The sequence below is a fragment of the Athalia rosae genome, chromosome 6 (genome assembly GCF_917208135.1).
Source record: "Athalia rosae chromosome 6, iyAthRosa1.1, whole genome shotgun sequence".
In the NCBI taxonomy this organism is placed as follows: Eukaryota; Metazoa; Arthropoda; class Insecta; order Hymenoptera; family Athaliidae; genus Athalia; species Athalia rosae.
This window is the reverse complement of record NC_064031.1, coordinates 12,671,243-12,697,529: the sequence shown is the minus strand read 5'-3', so window position 1 is coordinate 12,697,529 and position 26,287 is coordinate 12,671,243. Positions and strand designations below refer to the sequence as shown.

Sequence of the window (26,287 nt, the reverse complement as noted above, 5' to 3'; positions counted from 1 at the left end):
TTGGCGGGAGAATACCGAAACAAATAGCGTCACCTAGAGGTCACAGCTAAAAAACAGCCTGACCTCCGAGTGATACCGATAGCGCCAGATGCCACTGAAAGTCAGAATGCGGATTTTGCAAGTGAGGAGTTCTGTGCGTATTTGGTGCAGCACAAGCATCGGTGGTGGAGTATAAGTAATAACTACAAACACAGCTTTCGTCCTCTAATAATCGGTGCGCCTCCGAGCTGCGCCCTGACGTTGCGCTGTAGTTTGGCCGCGGAACGACAGTGCGTGCCGTGACCGAGACAGACATCTTGTAGTAGAATTTTAGCACCGTGCTTACTGGTTACCGTTTCGTGCCGTGTCGTGTCCGTGTCCCGTGTCACCGTGACGAAAACGAAGAAAGAAAGAAAACAAAAAACGAAAAAGCGAAAGAGGAGAGAAAAAAAATTTTAATAATTTTTATCTACAAAATAAGGAGCGTGATTATCCTCCTACGGATTAAGAAAAAGGACACGTATGTTAAGTGCGTGGGTGTATTAAAAGTTTCAATATATACATACATTATTGTCGCGAGGCGAGATATCTCTAATGTGTGCCGTGTAATTTATCGTCGTCGGTTCGATTCCCCTTCAGTCGGGACATATTTATAAATCAGAAAATAATTTTAAACGAAATAATAAAATAGTTGTCAGCAGGCTGCAGCTACTATAAGGTACCCGACCCACCGATTCCGTGAGTGTCGCGCTCCCGCGACCGCCGAGCAGCTAAGGATGTCATCAAATAATTCCCAGAAGCTGTCGACAACGGAACGCGTGATTAAAAGTGAGTCCCGAGTCGAAACTGAACTCCAGTTTCAATAAATGTTGCAAAGGTTTATTGTCAAAAAAAATAATATTGGGGTGGCCCCACCGATGACGAGACCGATGACGGAAAATAAGCGAGAGAGAAAACAATTGAAAAAATTAACGGTACCGGGCTACGAAATATCGGGACGTGAATCAAATGCGTGAAATACCGTAACCCCAAAGAGTACGAACGTGAAAACACAGCCACCTCCTAGAGAGAGCGACGGATTGATTTTCTGGCCACTCGCCGGCGCCATTGCTATCGACCTACCCTCAGAGCCAGTTTCCTTCCAACTTTTTTTCTTTTACTCTTAACCACCTTTTTAGCGAATGCCAAATAATTCCCAGACTTTTACTAGAAACTTTGGAATTCCAATCATCGATCCATTCGTACTGTCAACGATTGAGGTTCTCCTGGGATCGCCGCTTTTGACACTAGAGATTCCACAGCATCCCGGCATTGCAGTCTGATCCACGCAGGTTTTCTTTCCTGCCTCATTTCGCTGTCATACCGAATTTTTATGCTCGGATTTTCATCTCGAAACTCGGAGTTTTCATTCCTCCTATTATCAATAATTTCTCGCTCTTGTATCGTATGACCGCATAAAAAAACCGCAAACCATAACCAGTATTTTTATCGGCCGACAAAACGTACTTATACGAAGCTGCCTGTGATCGTTGAGAAATAAAATTTCTCAACTCTAATCGTTACAGGGCGGTCATTGACGAATTCCAACGCACCGAGTTCCCTGTTCGCTGTTACGGTAATTTTGGGCCATCGAAATATCAAACTTTCCAACGTCAGAAAAGCCATCGGTAAACGGTCGTCTCTATCCTCGAAGGATTCGACAACTGTCAAACTGAAATTCAAGTCAAGCGGAGTGGAGTCGCTTGCCGTTTGAAATATTCAAAGAATCGAAAGTTTAGAATCGTACGATACATATACCATTCGCACCGTCCAAGGGCTACGGGATGTGCAATTTTTCACTCGATGGAATTTCCGAAAATTCATGCCGCTCGAGTCGATTAGCCGAAATTATTCATCTGCCCTACGGCCGTGGCGATGAAGTGTTGTGCACGTACACGTATTTCATTATCCAAGAGTTAGCCAGCTACTATATCAAATTTAAATCAACACCCTTATATTTTAAATAATTTTAAAACTTCTCCTAACATACTTTAATAACCACGAGTGAAACGAGATTATCGTGTTCTCGAGTAATTAAATATCTGTTAAACATTTTAAACACGCGAAATTATAGTTTTAGCAGCACGATACGATCAAAAGTAAAAACTGCACGCACGCTGCACGATCCTCTGCAGCATATTAGAAGACATTACCGTTCCTCACCTTTCACGATGTGACCGCATATGTTCGCGAACCACCACCACCTTTGAACGGATTCTCAAATTCGATTCCTTCGAATTCGAATCGGTTGATTTTCCGTAAAAACTGTTCAGCGATTTAGAAAAAACGTTCCGAATAGTTTACAGCGAATAGAACTAGCGTCAAATTTGTACACGCCATTGTACCCCGATACACGAATAGGATCGACCTTTAACACCCATTCATTCGTGTAAAGCCTCTCATATTTCAGAATAGTATATAAATACCCATTCAATATAACATGAAGACCGATACCAGGAGTTTGTAAAACCAGATATAATCCCGGTGCAGTTACTCATTGTCAAGGTTGATCTATTTGCAACGCCCTTCCGCTCCGTGAAAAAAATCACTCCATACATCGGTTCGAACACTGGTCAAAATTTTTGAATAATTTCTACAAAAAATCTTTATCCCTTCGGATCAGGAAGCTTTCACCATTTTTCGTGAAATTTAGTTTTGCGTTTTTACACTCCACAACTTTCGATGCGAGTGAGGTAACGTCAAACGATAAAATTTCCGACGTAATAATTCGAGTAGTAACCGATCAGTTTCTTATCCGCAATTATTGAGTTACAACGTTTTATAGAATCATCATTAGAGAAACGTGATTCGAATGAATGACGGAAGCCTTACCGATTCATCGCGTTCGAATGGCGATTATGATGGAAAACTACGTCCGTGATAAATCCCATAGGGAGGGGGGTGGGGGTGGGGGGGTAAAAATTAGTTGAAATATCATACCCGGAATTCCGTTTCAATTTCTGGTCCTTTATCCGTTCATTAATTAACTCGTAATTGGTAGGCAATTATTTTCATCTTTTTTCCCCCTTGGGTGGTCAGTGGTTCAGTTTTCCACTTGATTGAATAGAACATTCGATGTCACTGGCACTGTATGCGAGTGAAGGAATCGGTTATGAAATTAATTAATTGGTTGGTTGATTGGTGCGATGCGAAACGCATTTTCACGTATACATGGTTACGTATATCCGACATACCCTACATCATATAACGAATAAAAAAAATAAATAAAATAAACCCCCGAAAAAAGACCCAGTGTCATCGCATCTAACGGTGATTCGATAATTTCCCGCGACCACTCTAATAAAAATAACGCAAGGTAATATAATGACGGTCGTGTCATCAAATACGTAAATTATCTACCTAATTGGTAAGCAATCGATTTAGGTTTTTCTTTTTTTTTTCTCTAATTTTTTTTTTTTTCGTTCCTTTAACGGCAAATATTTACCCAGCTCATTATGGGATTAGCCACTTCCAAGGCTGTAACGACGAAAATGGTATACTCGCGACGTTCAGCGATCAAATTTATGTTAGTAGTATACATATATAGTATACGAGTACAAATTAGGTATGTAAAAAAAGCGGGTGTGCATGTGCACAAGAGATACGTAAAAGAACTAGCTCAACAGCCTACCCCCGGCAAAAGTAATCAATGCCCAGATACTCGAACGTTTCGAAAAGAGAGGAATGTCAGAAATTTTTAGCGTGTCACCGAAATGAAAATACCTAATTTCGAGTCTGGTGATTAATATTTTGATGACCGCAGACCTCTGTGTTTCAATTAGAACCGTGTAAAGTGATAATACAGGTGTTTATAATGTATATCGTTTCGTTTTCTCATCAGCAGCTTTTTCTGCAGTATTTTTAAGTCTGGCTAATTCGAAGGTTTCTGGCTTCTTCGAGGCTGTAACGATTGCTTCTGCAGACATGTCCGAGAAGGAAAATTCGTAGCAGTTTTATCGTTAGAAAAAAAAAAAAAAAACGCATAATGTCGTAGATTCTGTTTCGATGGAAAAATTTCATTTTGTACGGGCACACCGATGAAACGAACGTCGGATGCGTACTTGTATAATCCAGCAAATTCATTATCAAAGTCCAAATGTGAGCTGTGCGAAATTTGAATCGTTAGTGTGGCGAGTCTGTGTCCGTTAAGTAGGTATAAAAACTACCGTGTAAAAGGTAATGAGTCGAAATTTAGGAGATAAAATGTACTTTCGATTTATAAAACGTCTGACAATTATGTGTAGCGATCAGTTCCTGCGAGTGCGTTTTATAACAACTCCGACGTATCATCAAACACATATGGAACATTGTACATAACAGATGTTGTAAGTTATACCACCTGCGTTTTACACGGTATATATGTATACATAATAAATTCATCGACTTTGACCCACTCGATTCTCGTGAGTCGCGTGTATAATAATTTTTCTACTCATTTACCCCCCTCTCTTTTTCATGCGCTAACGATGATTTCGTCGGTAGATGAAATTACGCCGACTTAAGAATATTGCAAAATTCATCGCGAGCGTTATTGCATATTTTGAGTATCCGTATGTTCGCGAAGACGTGATCGAAACCCACTACGATATAGATGTTAAACCTACGCGTAGCCATGGATATTTCATCGACAAAAACACACCGAGCCGCGAGTGATTCTTTTTTACAAGCGATACATCAAATTTCGTGTACACCGTAGGAATTTGAAATCGAATTTTATGCCGAAATTCCTGAGCAGAGAAGAAGTGACTCATCGTCGTTTAGAAAACCGATTCGCAAGTCAATAAGAAACGTGAAATATGATATTTTGATCACAGTTCTATTCTCATCTGAGTTGAAAATTATTGCACACGTTGAAATGATTCAGTTTCCAATTTATCATTCTATTCGGTGATTCGATTCGATCTGTGATCGTGAAATATCCATTTACTTGGCACCCCATTTCGGGAATTTCGTGGTTCTGAAAGTTCTTCCGAACATCGTTCGGTCCTTGACATTCGTAGGAGATCCAGAACACGCGGAAAAAAAACGGAAGATCGGTTGTCTGCTCTGCACACCCCATTTTTCGAAAATAATATTTTTTCCGGTTGTTCGGGAAAAATTCCGAATGACACGAACGTTGTTCGAAGACAGGCTTTCCTAGAGGACGAGGAACCGGTATCGCCGATGAATGACCATGAATCAGTTTGTCCAGTTTTTATTCAACGAACGTGAATTTTTCGCATTAAATGAAAAAAAAAAAAAAAAAAAAAAAAATCCACATGAGAGAAGCTCGCGGTAGAAAAATATCCCGGAGAAAACGCCACACCTGATTCGTTTCGCACCGAAGTTATAATGCGTTCACGTTGACATCGGCCCAGCTGTACGTATCATAACGCCAGATAGATGTATGAAATTACATGTCCCCGTTGGTTCCTTGACGAAAATATCTTTGACCTCGGTTGTTGCATCGTTTAAATTGCGAGTTCCCTTCGGTCTACTCCTCCAAGTTCTTTCGGTTTGTATGCTTAATTTATACCAATAAATAGACAATAGGACCTGTGAATTTTATCGCATATCGAGGAGGAGCGACTTTCGAGTCATGGTTTTTTTCTTTTTTCTCCCCCTCCGCAAGTTTCGCGGTTCATTTTTCCACTGGGGTTCTGCACCACCTATAACCGTGGTTTATATATATAACACACGGTGGTTCTGGGGAACCCATGCAGACTCGCGGTAGCCGGTTGGTAAAGTATAATAATAGACACAAACAAACTCATTTGGCTCGGTAGCCAAATACAGTTGGCGCGACCATCGTCCACTGTTCAACGAGTCCACCTCACCGGTGCACGAATTATTATAACGCGCCGAGTTATTATATCGCGAGCCTATGGAAGATCTTTTCTTTTCTTTTCCTTCCTACCTATTGCATTTTTTTTTTTATTACACGATGAGTTAAATGAATAAATGGATAAATAAAATAGACAATTCGTTAGAGAAATAATTCGTCATGGTGAATTTCACCCTTAGATACGAAATTTTTTTCCATATCACTTATATTTGCGTTGTTTAAACTTTTTACTTTTCATCTGTATCTTCTTTCTGCTCCAGAGTCGCGTTTATTTTTAGTATTATTGTAACAGGAGTAATGAAACAGCGAGAGGAAAATATCGAATAAATAAATTCAAAAGAGAAGGAAAAAAGAAAGAAAGAAAAAAAAAAAAACGGAAGCAGGATGAACACGCGGGAATATCAGTTGCGGTGAGGAAACCGCGATTGTTTAATAACTTCAGAACGGTAATTACGAAGAGGCGTGTCCGCGAGTGTCACGTTTACGAGTATCGGAAAAATCCGACTAGGTAGAAGATTTTTGGCAGGGACGTGATTGGTTGAAAAATTTCTATTCTGCCCTTACAAATCCCCCCCTACAGACGGAAGCTACCGCGGCGATGGTTTTCGGTCGCTGTTCAAAGAGAAGCTGCAAATTGTTGAAATTAAATACACGCGTGCGCTATACATACAATCGCAGAAAATTACTGTAATTCCATTTTCACCCCGTACTCAATACGAGGGTCGGTTTTCATTGTAGCTATAGTCGTAGTTCGTTGTCAGCTATGTACAAAGCTAAGAATTCGGAATTATGTCTGTCGTACTATTCGGATAATATAATTGAAAATTTAACGGATTTCACCGGAATTCTATAGCTCAGATATACAAAGCACATCTCGACGTGAGAAACTAGCTATTCAATCCTCGGTATAATGTTGTATACACCCAGTATGTGACGTACACGTGCGGTTGTGAAAAATTAGTTGAACTGAATTTCTTGTACGAATAATATTTATTACAATTATGTCAAATTTTTTCTATACCAAATCTACAGTCGGAAAGATGCTGCATGGTTGCAATGTATTTGTGTAGGTAAGATGCGTCGTTGCGTTAACAATTCACTCCACGTTTAGAAAAATTGTCTACAATTGCCGACATTATACTGCTGTTTAGCCGAATGTGCATTTAATGATAATGACGATGAGAAGAAGTACGGGAAACATGAATTCAAGTCTTTCAAGATTAATAAAACTAATGGTACATTTGAGTTTAGCGCGCATCATTTGCGGCAGGTACGGATAATAAGATAATTTAATCATATTCTCTTAGCTACATTACCTCGGTTCTTAGGTACAATAATTATACATATATATACACGAGTTTGTTAAGGTGCAGTGTATCTATAGGTCAAACATTGATTATTCTTATGCAGGCGAAGGCGAAGGCAATGGCTGACATAGTTATTAGACGGTTAGGTGTGAGTGTACGTTTTACTACACTGCTGTTTTGCAGCTATATCGTAGCTCGTACAGCGAAGCTTTTCAAGTTTCCGAACGTACGAAAGTTGCACTGTACACACTCTAATTAAAGATCTTATTCATTCACCGTATCAGAAGAAGAATCATCGTACGATTTCTATATGGATTATTGTCGACGGGAGGCAATGACGTATGCGGACCAAGAGCAAGAAGAAAAAAAAGAAATGAATCAAATAAAGAAGATAACGAATTTATGTCGACATTTTTTCATTTCATTTAATTTTATTCTTTATTTGGTCATTTCGCTCTCTTCGATGTACAATTTTCCTCTTTATACGTATACATATATATAAAATACGTGCATGTACGCATACGTATGTGTACAATGAAAAAGTATATCGCTGCGGCCCAAAAAAAGAAATTTTTTATCTACATATATGTACACTACCATATATGTATATTCTATCCGAGTTTGTTTTGCAGAGGAGATAAAATTCCATGAGGTTTTGTAAAACGTTACGCATAAATGAATGTAATATAATATATATATACATACATACACATACATATTGTATATATGCGTACAGAGGCGCGAGAGCAGACGTTGTGCAAACTAAAAAAGATTCATTGGTTTAGAAATAAATACCTATTACGTATCTCATTCATTCATCAACTTCATTCATAACATATAATGTGATACATTTATGCATGTATAGATATAGTTACGTGTCACGTGTATTTGATTTTAATTGTCTCGTTCATGGTACGATTTTACAATTTAACGAAAGACTCGCGCGATACAAACGTATAATGTACACCCCGCACTATGTGTTATACCATACGCGTTATTGCGTAGTCATCGGTTAACTAACCTCTGCAATTTCACGTCACACATGCCTACAATACAAGTCACGAAGATTATTATTAGGTTACGTTTTATGAAGTTACTCAACATAACGATATCAGCTGTTCACCGCTCATTTTATCATCACTGGTAACATGTGACGAATTGTAAAAAAAAAAAAAAAAAAAAAAAAAGTCTCTGTGCTTGAATCGCTTCGACAAATAAGTATTACATATACGTTCGGTTTTGATTCGTCATTAATTGCTGCTCTCGTAGAATAATGTGAAAAGTAATTCATTTTTATAGCATGCATAGATTGGTTTTTGTGCACGCGAATAAAAAATTACGTTCAACGATTGAAAGTAATAAATGTCATTCGAAACGACCTCCGATGTGATGAAATATACATGTAAATCCCGGCGGCCAAATTTTTTTGTGATATTCAAAAATAATTTCCTATTCTATTTGTTGAATGGCAGATTGTATGGGAAATCGATTTTCGGAATATCGTAAATTTTTATTACAGCGGTGTCCTATGTACCTCAACGATTTTGAGGAGAGAAAAAAAATGGAAATGAAGAATTCATGAAACCCAAATATGCGTATGCCGTTTAATAATCGAAAACAATTCCGATACAGCAATGTAACTGTCATTTTCGATAAATTTTCCATCGTATATTCAAGTACGTGGTAAGAAACTTGTAGGTGTGACGAGTACGCGAGCGATATCGAAGTGAAAATAAATCAACACCCTCGCTGACATTCATTCCAAATGACTCGAGAAGTTTCCAAGTTAAAATTAGTTCATTATTAACCCAACGGGTAGGGTTGTTAAAATGTGATTTCCCCATCTGCGACGAATTTTACAAGTCCGTTATCTCGCTAATTATTCATGCGTCCACTTCCGAACCCTACGGATTACTTTCCACAGTTGTAAGAATACGCGTCGACTCCCTACCGCCAGTTTCCCTTTTTTTTTCTCGCTATTTCCCTCCGCACTTTTCGCGCACCTATTTTCACGAAATAACCTGAACGGCCGAAGTACGCAGCAGCCAACGGCACTCACAGCACCCCCATAAATAGCATGAGGAAAAAAAAGAAATAAGAAAAAGATGGGTCGATGTCGTTTCCAAAGGAACACCGTGTGCGTTCTTTATTTTATTTATTTTCATCAAGTTTTTCACTCGGTTGGATATACCCTGTAGAATATGTTGCGGAGAGTATAGAGGATGCGAATCGTTGAAGAGAGCGCGTTTACTTAGAAAAATAATCAGATGCATAAATTTGCAGTTTGTTTTATGTAGAAATCACGTAACCAAAAATAGTGAGTCAACAGGTCAACAATATATTCATATAATACATACGACTGGTGTATAGCCGTACGTATACATGTATAAAGGGCGAACATGAGAGGAGGAAAGCTAGACTAGCTAGGTATGGGGGAGGGGGGGATAGGGGGGGGGGGAGGGTAGTCACCTCGTATGTTTTGATTCGCTCGTCACGAAAGGGATGAAAGAGTGTCGGTGTATAAGAAAGGATGAGGATAAGGTCAAACCGTGTGTTTTTGTGGTACCGTTATGCGAGGGGGGTTGAGGGATAGAGAAAAGTATAGTATATATACGTACTATACGGAGGAGAGGAAGAGGTCGTGGCGCCGATGTCGATGTCGATGCCGATGCCGATGCCGATGCCTTTCCCCGTCGTCGGTATAAGTGCCCCGTGGCGGTGGCGCCGGTGGCATCGACTGAGGGCGTCGGCAGGAAGAGGAGAGTAGGAGGAGGTGCGGAGGTTGAAGGAGGGCAGATCAATACGCACTGCCACCTCGTAATGCATAGATTAGCTTTTTCATGCATCGTCACGTTGACTCGAACGAGGGTTATAGGGTACGCCGTAACCGTGTCGCTGACCTTCATTACTCCGATTAACCATCGCGAGGGGGAAAATCTTCGCACGATTGCGAAATAATAATTACTAAATAATTGCAGCGTATCCGATACCGATGAGAAAAAAAACATCGAACAAAAATAACCAACTTTCCATTGGCGATGCGAGAAAAAACAAAAAAAGAAAAAGAAAAAGGAAAGGAAAGAAATAGAACCAACGTTTATATCGCCTATATGCGCCAAAGGATTTGCTATCGGTTGTAACGTTGATTTCGAAGTTAATCGCTTCAACACAACGTGCGATATCACGCAAATTAATTTAACAAATCTGCACGTTCACAGGGGGGCGGGGGGGGGGGGGGGGGGGGGGTGATTTAGCAACTACACGTGAATTACATACGTACGCTTAAGATGTGACCGATCGATCGTTCGATCGTCTCTCGGGGGATGAAAATCACCGGGATTTAAAGCGCACGCGATAATGTACATTGAGGCGAATCGTTTCATTTTCACCTTATATCCCCCTGTGGCCGGTAAAGTGATAATTTACATCGTTGATTATATATAGGTATCTGGGTACTGACGAATCAAATGACACGCGTAATATACTCCACCATGACGAGGTTCAACAGACAACGAGTCGCGGGCGATCGTTCCTACCGGTGACATTAATGCGCGAGAAAAGCACCGGCGTTATATCGGTCGTGAACGATGATCGTCGCGGTCGGTTACGAGACACGGATATTATTATCCGTTAATATACGCTGATGAACCTCGGATCTCGGGTATAGCGAAGCTCGTAATCAGCTCAACGCTCCCTTGACTTTGAACAAAAAATCGCTGACAATCCAATGTTAATAATAATAATAATAATAATATCGACATTGATTGGGAAATGTTCGTATTGTATTATATCACGACTGAATTTTGGACTTCGTTTTGAATGCGAAAAAAAAAGGAAATAAAAGAAAATAAGAGAAAATTAGCGACCGATAGTGCAGATCTTTTTCTTTTCGACGTGTCCACATGCACGTATATCAGGGGTGCGATATATCTGTAGATAATGTTGGAACTTTTACTTATAGATTTATTTTTAACGCTTCCTAAGCCACGATTCTGACGGCCCATGGCTTCCATATTATTTTCCCTATTTCTGCTCGCGTGTTAGTAGTATATAATATTATCTGTACAAGTGTATAGTTTACATATATACCCAGTTACTTACGTAACGAACGATATTCTTCCCTTCGCAGTATATATGTATTTTTTTTTTCTTTCTCTTTTTTCGATATTTTAGCGTCCCTTATTATACTCTCGGTTATTATACGTGTACCGAGGGATGACGAAAGAACGGAGAGAGAGAGAGCAGAAAAAAGGGAGAGAAAAAATTGAATATCGGAAGTAAATTAAAAGTGAAATAAAAATTGATGGCGAGTAATTACGGACCGGGCCCATGTGATTTTACCTTGGTATTTTATCCAGTTTAACTAGAATTTCACATTATACACGAACGGCAAATCGATTTCTACAACCGACCATTTAATTAACACGCAAGAGAAATCGCTGGATATATTGTACGTATATACCGCGTATTATGCAATACAGATATATTCAGTTCGCGTCGCGCGTTCGTCGGTCCACATCACCTTGGACTGTTCGACTCCTTCGACTCCTTGTCAACCCGGTCACGGATATTTCATAAAAGATAAATTTACGACTCGAGCGTCTCTGGCTGAGATGCAAATAAGAGAGATATGCAAATGTACATTGTGCTGGTACGCTGCACCAGATTATGTAAAAAAAAAATGGGAAATATCAAAAATTATATATCCATAGATAACCATCTGCGATTAATCGAGGGCGTTTTATTGTACAATTTTCCGTTCAAATTTCAACTGACAGTGAATTGATTCGAAGAAACGTCCAAAAAATTACAGCAAAGGAAAAGGAAAAAACGAAAAGCAATTATAGAAAACAAAGTACTTGAGGAGGAATTATTACAACGATTCTTTTCGCCTAACCAGTATCCGTTACCTACACGCATTCGTACACATTCACACAATCGATGACAAATTGATTGATCTTCGAGGAGAGGTATTAGTGCGCTACTTTTATCTTCGCATCGCCTGTTGCTACTACGCGAAACGATAAAGAAAAATTCGAGAAATTCAATCTCTCCGTCTTTTCGGCGTGTTCAACGACTCGAACCGCCCGCTCGTTCAAAGATAAACGCTTTCCCATCGAAATTGAGCGAAGTATGAAAGGCTGAGGAAAATGAAAAAAAAAGATGTGAAAAATTATTTCCATTTCGTTTTTCGGGCTAAAAATCCCGGTTTTGTTCGAGAAATTGCATCGTGTAACGTTACAGCAGCGTACCCTCCGTGTACCTCAAGGCCATCATCTCGTCCCTTTTATCTCTTTCTCCGTTCTCTTGATACTCTTATTTGTCTCCTTCTCGTATCACAGACCTAAAACCCCGCGCAACGAGTCTGGCTACCCTCGCGAGTCACACCTTTCCCCTCTTCACCAGCGATGCAGGCGGTGCGACCGTGCAGCATCCCCTTTACATCTTACGAAGTTACGTGTCACTGCCCCTCTCAGTGAAATACTTGAGACCGAAATTTCTCGACGACTTGTAAAAACAACATCAGAGTTCCTCACTTCACAAGTCGCAATTACCCACGTATGTAAATTCGCAAGGCATATAAGGTGTACGCCTTATTTACTTTGTGACGCTATTTCGCACCCGATGACTCGACACGGGTGTGTGTGTATGTGCGTATATACGTGTGTGTCTAATTACCTAATCCTTCATTTATTTATTCATTAATTAGTTTTCGTCATTCCGTTATTCGCTCGTTTTATACGTATAATTTGATCGTGTATATTCGTTGTGTGTGCGTTTATGTCTGTGTAATACGAAGCAAAAATTTTCTATTTATATCAAAGTTTTTAATTAAAACATTCCTCTGCCGGTGCTTTTGACTGTATTTTTTTTTTTTTTTAATTTTTTTTATTTTTCATATCTTTTTTTTCTTCCAGCTCCTTTTCTCTTTCATCAGAGAACCTCTTTTTTTTTCTCCAACAAAATTTATGCAAAGTTGGAGTAACAGAATACAATTTAACTTTTACAATTAAAATATATATACATACGATTTAAAAGTTTGTTATAGTCACGTACATAACGTTTCTACACGGACAGGTATGCTTATCCATTGTCAAAAAATATTGAAACTCTATTTTCTCGATCAAGACCACGAGGAATTCGTCACCAGCATATCGTTCCTTTTTTCTTCGATCGTATCGTCTTTCGATTTTGTTTGTAAAAATTTCAATAAATCATGCGAAAGATTTGAAAAAATCGGGTCCTCGTCCCTGAACCGCATCGTCAACGCCTTCGTCGTCGCAGTTTTTAAAATCATTTTCATCAAAAATTTCATCTCATTTTTCGCTTGACGTCGATATCCGTCGCTTCTCAGCGAGTGTCTGACCGCTGCTTCAGCTGCTGTTACTACTAATGCTACCGCGAGGAGTAGAAGAGGGTAGTGATCGATATACACGTATATTTGCGCGCGCGTACTAAACCATACTCACAATTTTACTTCAACACTACATTTTCCCTACGCACTTTTCTCCTCATTTTGTTCTTCTTCCTTTTCTCTTTTAATCTCAACACCCGAAGCATCTCGCGCAAAATTTTTCCTCCAATTCGACAAAGGTAAACAATTATGCAATAACAATGTCGTATCGTTCGAATGGACTTTATCTCCGGTAATGCAGATATTAGAGGTGTATATAATGTTGTACACGTATAAGCGATCCTCGCAACCCTCGCCGACCTAATTCCTCGTCACAACCCCCACTTGATCGTTAGGCTATCTTTACGGGTAGCGAGGAAAAGCCGGGTAAATATAACCCCGAATGATCTTCAAGGTACACCGTCTTAACCGACGAATAAAGAAGGGGATGATTTTGCGGAGGTTCAAAAGAAAAAAAAGAAAAGGAAATTATTCGAATCGAAATTCGTGACGATAAAAAATTGCATGAAAGCGACGACGCGACGGAGATGCGAAAAATGGAGGGAGGGAAAAAAGTAACGAAATAATTTTCCAAGTTCATTAAATTTACGTATTATAACGTATGTGCGGTAGGGAAATCTGTTTGACGGGTTTATAAATACGAAATCACTGCACCTGCAACGGTGCGCGGGAGTCTTGAAATAATTATCATAATTTACTCGTATGTAAATTCAATTAAATAGCGTTATAATATTACTCGATGTTATAACAATTTGGCAATGATAATTCTCGCGTAAGTTATTATAGCGATTTCTTCTACGTTCTACGCCTGCACGTATTTGATATATTTACCGGTGTCTGCTGCAATAACGTACTCGAAATTGCGTTCATAATTTGTTTATTCAGCTTTGCGGTAAAGTTAAGTTATTTTAACCAAGGACAATGTTTTTTTTTTTTTTTTTTTTTTTTCGTTTTTCTCACAACGCATATCAACCGCCTATTTAATTTACACTTTGCAAAGCTCCATGTTTTCCCTACCTGATCTACAGTCGATCAATCAAAACTACAAAAAATTGTATAACAACCTGACCTATATTACGGCGTAGCTAGTTTCGGAACGGAATACCATAATCTCAAAGATTTTTCATTACTATTCTCCAGCTTCTGCGGTACGCGAAAACTCGTAACACGAACTTCAATGCGATCAAATACTGTGCATAGTTTTGCAAATAAATCACTTTTTTTTTTTTTTTCTAATACACAAACATATACTCACGGTATATACGCGATAGAATGCAGGCGTGGGAAGTATTCCTACTACAAGAGAAATACGGACTCGAATAAAAATCAATTCATCTTGCTCTACAGCAGCGTCATTATATATGAACGACTTTTATAACTCAAATTTACTCGACGTGTATAAACGTACAGTTATATCGAGGCATACAATTATTACATAATTGTACACGTGTAACATATCACCGCTTTTTTTTTTTTTTTTTTTTTAATTTCATTTTATTTTTTTCTTCAGGCCCTTGAACTTTCTTTCGTTCTACACGTTCGTGTTACGCGCATAACCGAAAACGCGAGTCTTCGGAATAACGATTAGTTAGCAAATATATAATAATGATAACGATTTACTTTTTATTTATGAGATGAATATACTTCTGGAACGCGATTCAAATTTCCTTTTACGCGGTGTTCCGTCTAATTGTAAACGCATATATATTACCGGTGTATGTACACATGGCGTACCACCTGAGCAAGCACAGCATATATTGCGTAATTATACTTGTATGTATGCGGTCATGTAATATGATTGAGGATTTAATAAACGTCCTCTCCTTGATCGTTGCGTACGCCATGCCAAATGATGAAAAAACGAAAAAAAAAAAATGATGAAAAAAGACGGTCGATAAAAAATCGTCGTCGATTTATTCATTTCTTTGTATTACTCTCTCGAGTAATTGCAACCTCGTTCGTTTGCCCTACACGCGTGAACGATGTGCGATAAAAAAGCGAAAAGTATGTGTGAGCTATTATATTTTATACGTTCATTTCAGTATTACTTTTAATTTTCAAAAGCATTACACGCGCTAAATTGTACGAAGACGCAAGATGAGTTTAACGAATATGATAAACGGGTTTTAAGAAATATGTGGGAGTAAAAAAAAAAAAAAAAAAGAAAGGAACTTGGTGAAAACTTTGATATAGCTGCGACTCCCTCGCGGGTTTATGACAACTATAAATTCGAGCTACTCCCCCCCAGTTTTTTTCTTTCGAATTTTTTGTACCCGCTGGTCTCTTCGGATACGTAGCACGAAATTACCGCGACACCCCCACGCATGGGTTATTAGAGGAAAATGTTCCTTGCATTAAAACGGCTAATGGCGGTACAATATAAACTGACGATTACGCAAATAATTGCAACGTGGCTTTGGATTCTTGTAATCGTAAGAAATTGATTATACCGTGATTCGTTTCGCCCCTCCATTTATTCATCCGTACTCCTTTCTGAAAATCCGAAGATAATTTACGTATTGAATCAATAAAACGACGCGTGAAATCGGATAACAATAAAACAAACGTTCGGTCGAATTTTCTCGGGAAAATGTTCAACTCCTATTATAATCCGGTAGCCGGCTCGAGATATTCAACGTGAGTTATTCGACGCTGCGTGCCCGACCGCCGTCGATTTCACGTGACTCTTTCGCTCTCAATGGAAAAGTGCCAAGGGAATGATCTAATCCATTTCAAAACGAAGATTCAACACTTTACCGAAAACCTTAATACATATATTATTATACCATGCAGGTTACGATCGTCGGGTAATTAGTCGTCAAAGATTCTCTCCTCAATTTTTCCTCCACGTTTTACTTTTCTTTTTTTATTTTGAATTCTTCTTCGCGAATCATTTAGTTTTTGTCTACAGAAATTCCTCATTTTCAATTTCTTTTTTTTTTCACGCTTTCCACCGCATCTCTCATCCGGCAAGAAAACTAAGTAACTTCAGAAATATTCCAAAGAATCGCTGCGTGTACTTTTTTTTTCTCTCTCTTTTCTTTTCTTTTCTCAATTCAATTGGACTGTAATTCTTTTGCTGTACACGATAAATTTTCAACAATTCAAAGACGAGTCTTTCAAGTGCCATTGGTCCGTCAGTAAATTCCCTCCAGATCTGAAGAGGGTATTCTCTTATATCAATTATACCTATATATAATCTATAGTATCCAAGGAACGTAATGGAAGGAAATACGAACGAAGCTCGATCAGACAAAATATAGATGCTGCTGCCGTGGGAGCTGATTTTTTAATGTCTCATTTTTCTTAGATAATAGTCCATTGCTCGAAGCAAAAAAAAAAAAAATAGAAACACAGAGAGATTAATTAAAAACTATTCGCATCGTATGAAGAATAACTTCGTCATTTATTTGTCCGTTTTATGTTGTACGGATAAATTAATTTTCACTAGAATACCGTGCACACGTGGTATGTATCTACAGTATGCGAAAACATCCTCGTTACGTATACTTAGACGAACTTTTTACTCTTCCTACGGCTCTTTAAACATAAATTTTTAATCGTTAGTCGTGCACCGACAGCAGCAGCAGCAGCAACATCAGCAGCAGCATCCGGGGCGAAGTGGATTACACTACACGCGTTTGCGAATAAAATATAAGTCTGGCATAATCCCATCTGTCAGACCTATAGTCATTCACTACAATACGCAAGTTATATAAAATGAAAAGGATGAGAGAAAATGAAGGAAAAAAAAAACAAAAAAATGAAAAGAAGAAACCTAAAAATGAGGAAACAAAAAAAACTTGTAAAGTGCAAATCCCCTTTCGCATGTTATATTCCTCTCATAAAATTCTGACCGGTGTAATGTTATGCATGCGCACACATATGTACGACGGAATGACGAAATGAAATGGATATTCGTATGCGTCTTCGTTCAATGATCGAGACAATTTCGATTTACAGACTTAATTCGGTGATGAAATATAACACCGAATCGCCTACGTTAATTAATAGAAGCTGATTAGCACCTCGCGAGACGGCTTATGATGTGCTTTTGTATATTTGTTCACGTGTATCAGAGTGTGCGTAACATTCTAATTATGCAATTATTGATTGACCCTGGTACGGATCAGACGTGACGCGTTAACCGAAAATATATCATCTCGATACACGGTGTACATGGACGTACGTACGATCGAGTAAATGGGGATGTCTCTCAGAGTCAGACTATTTCCTACTGCAGGTCCATTCATGACCAGGCGAGCATTGCTAAATATAGATATGTATTCCGAGGAGGTTATTCGAGGGAACGATTACATAGGATATAGATGCGTGTGGAGTTTAAGTTTTTAATAAATTTCCCACGGAGGACGAAATGGGGATACTTGAGACACCTACGCGTTCGCGATTTCGGTGGAACGACGACGAGGGGGGGGAGGAGGCGAGGTAAAGTTTGACAAAATTTAATGAATAAGAATTTGCGACATTCTAAATATAGTCGTTGGTTCTCACCGTGCATATATCGTTTGTGCAATCCCACTCGTCGAATTAGTGTATAATTGGATCTCTGCAATCACGTATATGTACGTACGTACGTACATCTATCGTTTATAGGAAATTCGCAGAACTTGGAACTCGGCAGACTGATATAATCGGCCTAGTGTCCTCTGATCTGTCTAGGTACGTAATCGCGATATCCAACTCGTGAAACATGCGTGTACCTATAATTGCGACGGGATATTGTAACGTGAGACATTCTAGTCGCGTGGCTTTGACTTTCATAGAAATATCTCTGTCGTAACTCCGCGCAGTATCGGCGTGTGACTCTTGAACTTTCTAGAGTAGCTTTGGGTGTGCTTTGAAGTTACCGAATGAGCGAGCGAGCTACATCCAGCCGCGCGCTAGCCCAGAGTCGGTTGGTTGGTTGGTCCGCATATTTTTAGCCGCACGTTCGGAAGAAAAAGAAAAAGTGACAGAGGGGGAATGGGCGAAGTAGGGAGGAAAATAAGAGAAACGGAAAGGATAAATAAAAAAAAGGAAAAAGGAAAAAAAGAGTCATCGCGTATCACGGGGCGGTGCGCACCGCCGCGGAACCCTCGTCGCGACGACAACGCGAAATAACCAGCTTACATGCCAGATGATAATATTATACGTATGGGTATCATGGACTCGTTTTCTTCTTTTGGTTTTTGCGCCAAACCCCGCGATCCATTCTTCTCGAGAGAATAAAAATTGATAAAGCTGTACACGGTTGGAGGGGATGTTGAATAATTTCAGCGAAGTTTGCATAAAAAATGCACGATAAAATATTTTCACCGGTGACCAAGATCGTCGATTCGATCGATCCGCTTGTTTCGGTTTCAGCTGGTTCGGCTATTTTAATCGGTCCGCATATTGATGAGGCAACTTTTCGATTTGGGCGCTCTGCATTTCCGAAAATTTGGACGCTTTTGTTTTTTCTCGTTTGAAGAAAAAAAAAAAAGAATAAAGTTTAGGGCTACCAGCGAGGCCCCAGAGATAACTAAGGGGGCCATCGCGGACGTAGGTATCTATCGGTCGTGAGGCTTGTTCTGCTTGCATAAATAATTATTCTATTTCCAGCCATTGTTTACTACACTGACACACCGCGGCGTTCGTTGCTCTGCCTTTTACCCTATTATACCAGAGACTAAAGACTTTTATAAATTAAGATACAAATGCACATGTACGACTCTAGACGCGATCGCGACGTGCTCGAGAGTTTGCTTCTCAATGCATTTTTTTTAACATTACATTTCACTTGAATTCGGTTTTTTTTTTTCTTCTCTTCTTTCGATAAATATTTTTCTACGTACATTCTTAATTACCCAGCCATGTATTTTCCATATATATCGTCTACTTTATTGCGTGAGATCTCAGTGATATTATCGATGGTGAAATTTGTATTACATGGACGCGAGGAACGTACAATGATGTGGGGTAGTGTGACATTTTGCATAGGAACTGCGGATCGATGTCGTCCTTTACCCTTTACCCGTACGTACGTATATACGTGTACACAATATATGATACATAGTATATGCGCATATTCATGTATATATGGATCAGTTCGTGAACTGCATATACATATACGTATATAGTTATGTGTATATGGTTACAAAACTATCCAAACTTACTAACCGCGCGCGCGCGCGCGCGCTCACACGCCACCTGCATCAAAGTTTCCAAGATCTTTGCGACAATAAAAATAATAACCACTACCTTCAAACCTACGTACAATGTGCACGAATGTATATATGTCTATCATCCACGCGTAGGTAGAAATTTAATTGATTTTTCTCTATTCCTTTTTTTTTTTCGTTCAAACCTTAGCTCAGGTTACATCGAAACGCACGTTACTCGAATTATACGTAATACGAAATGTGAGCTTTTGATGCGCTTCAATTTTATCGTAGGTTCAACCTTTCGACCCCTGGCTACATACGACGTTCAGGTGAAAACCTTCGGAAATCTTTTCAATGAAATGTATGTAACCCAAACACGTCTGGCGGATAGAGTTTTCAGATCAGACGCGACAAAGTTCGATCGTTAGATTTTGATCCAATTATTGTACTCGATTTTGCGACAAATATCCAGTGAGTAGTTCTCGTATTATAGAAAAGAAGAGAAAAAAACAAAAAAAAGAACAGGTTCTTCCTAATACGCGCTCATTGAGAACTATCATCCTCCGAGGTGGAATGAGGTTGTTGAGAAGCTTATCCAAAGGTTGGTGCATATAACGTGAAGTTGCCCTCGACCGCTCTCGACTATCATCGCGACGTAGACCCGGGTGCACCGATCAATATTGCGAGCGGTCCATCCTCTGACCTATATCTATATGTTGTATGTGTGTGTATCTTTCGTTTCTTCTTAACTCGGTTATAAGCTCATAACGTATGATAGACATGTGTATTATCTGGATTATATTATACCTGCAGCGTGCATACGATCGTATCGTATCGTATGCACGCTGCAGCGTCGCGTTTCTTCAATGTATATATATATATATATATGCAACTGACTGTGCAACGTTATTCGTTTTACATATTTCATTCCATCATATTCCGCAGACTTATCGATGCTCGCGAGAGAATTTTTCAAAGAAAATCAATCACCGATCTCCCGTATAGCAGTACATTCGGTTCTACGTGATTGATGATATTTGTGTAAAATTGCAGACGAATGTAACACGTTGTGTATACCGATGCGCTGCATCAGAGATGTAAAAAAAATGGGGGGAAAAAAAAGAAAAAATTCAAGATCCTCGACTACGAAGGGAATATATATTTGTCGGATACTACCCTATAATTAATCTTCGACAGTTTTCTTTTTTCTAGTCTCTCATTAACGATAACGATGCAAATTACAGACGTCTGCTTTTCTCATATTCATTTTTGCACCGTACAGGTATCTATTGAATAATTCGTGAGATCGATTCGTAATCGATATTTATCTAATTTTCCATAAAAACGTCATTCACCATATATATTTATACAGTAAATAACACCGTAGAATTGTTAAATTGTTTGTAGACTGAACAAATTCGTCGACTGATTGTCACGTTCAATTAGTCTGTTTAAAACCGGTCGGAAGCACGTAGAGAACTCGTATAACGAATATTATATTTATATTTATTATCGATAGTTAAACAATTAAACACGAACGTACGAAAAATTCTGTCCCTGACACGTGTAACGCTATAAAATATGTAGAACGTAAATTCGACTACCAATCGTGAGACACGAGCGTAATTACCTGTAAATCTGATCGTAAAATATTGATTGAATAAATTAACGAACGGACATTTTTCTCTCAATCTGTTTCAGGTAAGGATTTCTCGCCGAACTTCGCAGTTATAAGGCCCGAGCTGGATCAGTATGTGAAAAACAAAAATTCTAATCCAATAATTAGAAAATGAATTTAACATAATGCAATACATAATTTTATACGGAGAGACATTTATCAATTGATTAATTTATTTATTTCTGTTTACTTATTATTATTATTATTTAATTTTTTTTTTTTAAATAAATATTTATCAACACCATCTTGATGTGTGCGTCATCTAGATCCCGACGAAAAATAATTCGAATAATTCCTGACTATTTTTCTGTTTTCTGTAAGATGTAGAAATTTGTCTCGATTGCGCGATCATTGACAATGAATCGAAAATAACGATAAAATGATAAGACGCCCTTTACCTCGAGACTGCCTCATTCTTATATTATATAATATTTGGGGATAAGAGAAACGAACATGAAATTGTAACCAACCGTTTGGACGTAGCCTAGCCGGGGTGAAATTCCAACATAGAATTATAGGTAGGTAAGTAGAATTCGAAGTATAATACATGGGTGAAGAATTCAGCGCTTATAGATCCATGTGTATAGGTGATGTCAGAGAAAGTATTAGAAATAGAACGCTCAGATCCACCTGTCGGATAATCTGTTTACCTGAAACAATGCCTTCCGGGTCTTTAAGATCGAGAATTCTTGGCTCCGTTGACCGAAACATTAGATTTTATCCCGCGGAGGCATGAAACCATTTTTCAAATGCAAATAAACAATCGTCTTTTTATCACCTGACGTATACACACACACACACACACGCACTATGCGTCACTCTAGATAATTCTACCAGCTGTCAACGAACAATTAATTTATTGTGCCGCCTAAGACTTATATCCGTAACAGCTGTGTTGAAATATTTTTGCCCAAAATAAATACGTAGTACATACACACATCCTATCATCGATTATTTCAAACATCGTTCCCCACGATCCGCTCATAATTACGGTCATAATTATGGTCATACGGCGCATTTTGTTGCTGCCAAACTAGGGATCGAACATCGGGGTGCAGTATGCGCATAACGTGTCGCGTGGTTGTGCGTAAGAATAGGGACAACGACGACGACGACGATATTGATAGTAATGATGAGCTGACAGTGATCGGACTTACCAATCGCGTCGAGCACATCTCGAATTCCTCAAGTTTGCGTACGGCGCGACGCGTCGATTCAGGTGTGGCGTCACTTCCTTTTCCTGTTCTCTTCTGCGGGTGAATCGTTGGAGAGAAGATGTCCTCCGATATTTATCCGTGATAATTGCTCGAATCATGCGAGTGGAACGATCCGAATTCTTACCTGCAAGATGGAAAACCTTCGTGAAAATACGTAAGCCATTCATAGTTCGATTTTCATTCATTTTTTAATTTTCTTTGGATTATCGATAACGATTTTTGGAACGACAGTATTCCTAGCATGTCATGAGACAGTCAATCTGGTTATCACGAAGTTCCAAAAAAATTGAAATTTCGACATCTAAGCTTCCGAGCTGATGCGAGTTTTCGTTCTTTTTTTTTTGTGATGTCGGTTTCGAATTTGTCAGCAAAATGCCATTTTACCACGACGCCATGACGTTGATGTGATTCCACAGAAATGAACGTGCATGACGACGATGACTTATTGAAATCGAAAAGTCACTGTGACCTTCTTGATACATCCAAGCCTATATTATGTACATATATATTTTCAATTTACACATCCGCATGAATACATAATGCACGCACTGTTCGATGGAATACATAAGTCATTGTCAATTCATTATTGTCCGTGTATTCCGCGTGTACCTGTACGGTATTTTCATGAGCTTTTTCGAGTCGACTCCATTACATTTCTTTTCGCAAACGTTCGATAATACCAAGTGACACACAGTCCACCACACCAACGCACGTCTTCTTTTCCCTGATCGATTCATTCTCTATGTGGACAATGACATGTTTTTTTAATTTGACTTTTACAGCGTACCACGATGGTTTTTTTTTATCTGAACGTTTTTAATCTACATTATTACATCCCGCTGGTGACAATCGACTGACGAATCGGCGAAAGAGTAATGGACAACGACGAACTGTGCCGTACATACCCCGCTGCGCGATCATCATTTTTGATCATCTAAAAATACAAACTTCAATTCGTTACATCGTATCGTTACTCTGCATCTGAAGGAAATGGATCGAAAAAAACATCGCTCTACCGAATGAATATTCCCCAGCTACAACCGAACAATACGCGAAATCAAATCCGTAATTTTGACGAGTATCTTCGCGTTATCAGAGGATTCCTAAATTTGATCAATAGACATCCTGACAACCCACCGTTCATCTTGTCTTTCTTCGGACTCGTAACGATCTGCAGACTAAACGCGACACAGGGTAAGATGTGTATCGGTAAAATAATTATCTAAAAAGCGAGAAGAAAAAGAAAAAAAAATAAAATAATCCATACCATTTGTTTATCAATTTAAAGAATTTGTAACTTGCTCATTGACACAGAAAGACGCGGTGCTTAAGGGAGGTGGGCACTGCTTTGGAACTGTCTTCGCCACGGAAAAGTAAAGAAAAGAGAGAAAATGACGCTGAAAGACGAGCTTGGATTATAAAAAACACTTTGGAGAGAAATATTTGGAGTTTAAGGAGATTATAAAGACTGATCGCGTTTGCGATGAATTAATGAATCGAACAAAGAACAGCTGAGACGAAGAATATTGCCGTATGTATTTCGTGCGTGGTATTTTTTGTTCGTTTGATATTTTTATTTCAATTCAATAGTCAGTTCTTCGTTATCTTCGTGCAAGTGAAAATCTAGCTCGATGACAGGTGGTTGGTTTAGCGTGTACGAAAATTCAAAATCATAGCGTTTTCTGTTGGGTACCCGATTTTAGAAAATGACGTCGTTTTAAAATCAAAAATTGTGAAAAATCTATGATTTTTATATTTTCACTGTGCGTTATACCGTTACCACGAAAACTCAGTGAACCAAATTCCATCTCACACTATGAATTCAAAGTAAATGTCAATTGTAAATTTCGATAGACTCAAGTGGCCGACAATCAGCCCCATAAATTCTTATCTTCCTTATTTTCAACAGCATATGGCAGAATGTGCTTTGATTAAATTTTCGAGTCCTTAGATAAAAATCAAAATTAGGATCAAACGTACACGTCAATTCTTCACATTTCCGTCACTCCATTTTTCATGTTCACGCATAATTTTCCGTTTGATTCGGTGGTCGGTTTTCTTTTCGTTTCAATTTCGATAATTTTCGATTTCGCAATACGGCGCATTCTTCCCTAATTAATTACACGGTAATAGATTTGAATTGTGTTTTCGTATAAACCTAGGAGTCATCGCGTACATTGAATGTGATTACGAGCCGCCCAAACTTCGCAGATTATCGCACTGTGTTCATTTGCAATAAAATCATTATCATCGTGTCGCTGGTCAGATGAACAATGCGATAATCTATATACGATACCGTAATTACATTTACGTGCGCAGATAGCGTCTAGACATTAATACACCTATGCAGAACCACCAATCACGACGTTCGATGATCGCTCTACATAAGTTCGAAAATTTTCTAATGCAGTTTTTATGATAATTGCTGGCTAAAAACTGCAGAGAAAATTTACGAATTTCTTCATGTTTCGTCTTCTCTCAATTTTGCTGATCAGCCGGTTCTTCAAAAATCTATAAACACATTTCAATTTCAAAATCAAAACCGATTCTCTTAAAAGCTAACAATTAGAAGTTTGCGCGTGATATTTCGGAATTACAGGTGTATACGGTACGTATCGTATGAATCAACCGACCGAATTTTGCATGAATAATTTCTTCACCGTTTACAATATATCACATATAAAATAAAAAAAACGCGTACGCATGCAGTGCAGATTATGTTCAACTTTGATTTGTAATTCAAATTCTTAACCCCTTGCGAAAACGTCAAAGGAGTCAGGTGTTCGTTTAATAATTGTTTCATAACATGCTAATCGCGCGATAAATAATGTAGATTAAAAATTCAATCCAATAGAATTAGGGTCGGGTCCGGCAGCGGCAGTGGTTTCGTACACATAATTTCGTCGCGTACAGGCCTCGCATGATTCGAGCAATATCGAACTAATTAACATAAAAAAAAGAGAAAAAAAATTTGTTTTCATTACAATATGCATCACCTTTGTGCTTGTCTTTTAATTATAGTTCTCTTATCCAAAATTTACAGTCAGTCAAAAAGTAAAGAAAACGAAAATAACCATTTCAAATTTACGTTTATAACTATTGACTATTGTTCTTTTTAACGATTCTTAATCATTCGACTACTATGAATTATATCCGCGAATACACGATTTTATTCGTTGGACTATCGTTTTTTTTTTTAAACATTAAATCATACCTGCGAATATATTTCACCCGATATTACTTGGAGTTCAATAATACAATACGTAGAAGTAAGAAATAAATTTATGTCTCTACTGCAGCCATTGAAATATTGATATAGGTTTACACTTTATAAAATATGCGTTCTTTTAATTTTAAGAAGGAAGAAAAAGAAGTCACTTTTTTTTGTGCAGTGTAATTCTAACTATTATATTATTACAAAGGAGCTGGAATTCTCACAAGAAAACAAAAGTTATTAACCAATTTCTGTTCTACTGAATTTTAAAATTGCGGTATTACCTTTGTCAGACTGCATTTAGATTAATCATTAGAAGTTACGACGAATTAGATTTAATTAGCATATAAATACAATGCGTGTTTTCAATTTATCTAAAAACAATCTGTAAATTTATAACTCTACGAACATGATTTCATTACAAATTAATCAAGTACCCGATGTAACATAAAAAGTATCTACAGATCATAA

The 26,287-nt window shown here is 38.4% G+C and overlaps 1 long non-coding RNA gene across 1 annotated transcript; it reads left to right on the top strand.

The window, feature by feature from the left end:
• The first annotated feature begins 814 nt into the window (after positions 1-814).
• LOC105690866 lies at positions 815-26,287 on the top strand. The gene is made up of 4 exons (XR_007279024.1): positions 815-5,377; positions 21,409-22,756; positions 23,385-23,796; positions 23,917-26,287. It is a non-coding gene; the product is annotated as an uncharacterized LOC105690866 (long non-coding RNA).